A 3,625-nucleotide genomic window follows, 5' to 3' on the forward strand; every position below is an offset into this window, starting at 1 on the left:
CTACCTTTTATCCAGTGGCTCTGAAGGCTGAGGCAGGAGGATCACAAATTCAAAGCTAGCCTCAGCAACTTAGCAAGACCCTAAGCAGCTCAGTGAGACCCTGTCTCTAAATAAAACATAAAAAATAGGGTTGGGGGTTCTGTGGTTAAGTGCTCCTGGGTTCAATCCCCTATACAGGGAAAAAAAAAATCTACCTTGTAAAAAAACTGTGTGGGCTGGGGATGCGGCTCAAGCGGTAATGCGCTTGCCTGGCATGCGCAGGGCACTGGGTTTGATCCTCAGCACCACATAAAATAAAATAAAGATGTTGTGTCCACTGAAAACTGAAAAATAAATATTAAAAAATTCTCTCTCTCTCTCTAAAAAAAAAAAAAAGAAAAGAAACTGTGTGAATGACTACTATATAGGTCACTTTTCCCCACAGATACTACATCTGTGATCACATTGCTTAGAAAGTAAAATTGTAATTTACATTAAACTAGGAATGAAAAAATATGTAGCATATTGTCTTCTATTCCCCTGGTCTATGCTGCTGGCTGACCCTTTACTGCTGAACTCAGGAAAGACCTTAAAATACTCAAAGTTCTGATTCAGATGGGCATGATGACATATGCCTGTAATCCCAGCAATTTGGGAGGCAGAGACAGGAGGATCACAAGTTCAAGGCCAGCCTAAGCAACTTATCCAGACCCTGTACCAAAAAAAAAAAAAAAAAAAAAAAAAATGCTGGGGATGTGGATCAGTGCTTAAGCACCCCTGGGTTTAATCACTAGTACCAAAAGTGAAACAAAACAAAACCCTCTGTTCCAGGCAGATGCTGGTAAGCAATGAGTTACCAGGGTAGACATAATGTATTTGCCATTCCAGGTTTAAATTCTGGCCTCATAAGAAGGCAAACCCCTTTAATATTAATTCATTACTTTAATTCTTCCTTTTTTTCTCTCTTTTAGGGATAGACTAATAGATATCTCAATATTTTTCATTCTGGGGACTGGGGTTGTGGCTCACTGGCAGAGTACTCACCTAGCATGTGTCAGGCACTGGGTTCGATCCTGAGCACCACATAAAAATAAATAAATAAAATAAAGGTATTGAGAAAATATTAAATAATTTTTTTTCATTCTGACTAATGTAAGGGAATTGATAGAATAAGAGGTATTTTATTATTCTTTCCCATAACAGGAAGGTTTGAGAGAACTTGGGTTCCCTTGGCTTCCATAATAAATTAATAGAAAATAAAAATTAGTTTTCTAAAGTGTGGAGGTAGAGTTTCTAAAGTAGGGGAAGCTCCTCAAGTCTTTGGAGAAGGCAGAAATGGCCCTATCTAGGGGGAGGGCCTTGAGCATTCTTGAAATTGAGGTAATCTGTGGGGGCCTCTGTTGCACACAGTGCCAGATCTCCCTAATTTTGGTTAAAGGCTTCCATATGCCCAGTTCTCAGGAGTGAACCTTTGTACTTATCTTGGTCCCTTTTTCTGGTATCTACTTCATTAAAGTCATCTTTCCTTATTTGGAGAGTGTCTCCCATCAGGCCCCACCCTTCCATCCTCACTGCCATCCCTGTACTTGCGATTGTCACTTTTTGGGCAGCCTTTGTATTTTTCGCTCTGCCCTTTGATCTCACCGTGTTTCAATCCCTATCAGATGTGTATCTCCCTCAACAAGAGTTCTACTTGTATTACTCCCCTCAAAACTTTTGAGTGGCTTCCTATTGCATTTCGAATAAAGGACAAATGCCTGACAGTCAAGGAATGCTCACTGTCTCATCCGATTCTTATTTTCAGACTTATCTTTCGTATTCCCAGACACATGGCAGTGTTCTAACTGCTGTTCCCAGTGCTCTATTCTTTCCCGATTCTTACATACTTAGAGCTGTCTTTTTCATCTCTGTATCCTGTGCAACAGTGTACGTGCCTTGCTTATGATGAAGAGCTTAATGAAAAACAGTTTTGATTTCTGCGAATTCAAAACCCATGGAGTGCTGCCCTCTTTTGGTTACAGTAGCCAGAGTCCAAACCACCAAATAGGGAGTGATGCTGCATGACTCATCTTTTCCTTTTGGTTAGAACCCTCATGGAAAACAAACAAGGCAGGGTGAAATAATTCCGTTCTCTTTTCTCATTTTTATCTAACTTCAAAGACTGTTCATTTAGGGAGACAGAAAGAAGATAAAATTCTGTATAGAAAACTTGGAACTCTACTGATTCAAATCATATAGTATATATAAACTATTTATTTATTGGGGTAAAACCAATAGTTACTTTGAACGCATCCCAGAGCTCCAAAAATCTTCGGCAGGTCTCAACACGGGCTTTTTATAGAAAAGAATGACATTCTCTCATGGCCCTCCCAGAGTAAGAATAACTTCCTGACTTAGGGACTACTGAAGCAAGAGGCAAGGTCATTTTTCATACTGATACTAAGAATTTGGCCAATTAAGAAAAATAGGGACTGGCCTAGAAGGTTAAGTGCATTTTTGTAAATCTTGCAGGTTCTCCAGTTTATGCCCCTGCCTGACACATACTTGAAGATTCAGCAGAAGTAGAGAGGAAGGATGACTTGGAGCCCAGAAAAGAATCATCCTTATGTTTTTATGAAAGGATGAGAGGATGAGAAATGCACAGAAAAAAGGTCCCCAGTGGATGGTGTCTCTCGTATGATACCAGTGTCCCAGGGTTGTTAATTTTAGAACTCTATGACCATGTCTTTGTAATGAATCACACTGAACCTGACTAGGTACAGAGACAATGAATAGTAAATAGGAATGCACTATAAATAACAGGAGAGCTCAATTAAGACAGGCCTTGAACTTTATCTCAAATGTCAATAAAACCCAACTTCCTTGGATCTGAAAGGGAAAGGCATTCCAAAACTGAAACTCAGCGGGTGACAGGATGCTCCACACCTCTCCTAGGAGGAAGGAAAGGTTTGTGGGCTGGTGCCTGATGCAATCTTGGCACCATCTTTGATTAGAAGCTAATGTTAGCAGAAAGATCAGGTGTCGGTCATGAGCAGAGTTCTTTACTGTCTTGAGAAGGTCACCGGATTGCTGCCCCTTCTTTTTTGAAACCTGATCTGGGGTCCACAAACAGCCACAATGAGTTGGATCACGGCCATGTGCTCTAAATTGGGCTGATGAGGCTGGGTCAGTGCCAGGAGTTGCACAGGATGCAGCTTGAAATATTCAGTTGGGGAGAGGGCTGTTTTTTTTTTTGTTGTTGTTGTTTTTGTCCCCCCCCCCCCCCGCCCCATTTTCAATAATGCTTTTTGAGGGGATATAAACTTCAAAGAGTGAATTAAGGGCGATTTGTCATGCACTTGGATAAAACGGATCCACAAAACTCTGAAACTTTCTTGCGTTAAAGGTTGGATCCTCTGGGTTACTTTGCCTTATTGGATGGCTGCTGTTCCTTTTAAATGAGGTTGGCCTTCTCTTTAGCATTATTAAATCTAAAATTTGTGCAAAGATCCATCCAAACAAAGGGAATCAATCTTGCAAGCAAGGATATGTACGCCTATATAAATACAGTTTCTTTTATTTGCGTGTGAATTTGCAAGCAGCACCTCACTAGAGCTGAACTTTTGCTATATAAATAAAACCATCTGGTGTATCCAAGGAATTTCAG

This window comes from Spermophilus citellus (genome assembly GCF_964194105.1).
Source record: "Spermophilus citellus genome assembly, chromosome: 10".
Classification (NCBI taxonomy): domain Eukaryota; kingdom Metazoa; phylum Chordata; class Mammalia; order Rodentia; family Sciuridae; genus Spermophilus; species Spermophilus citellus.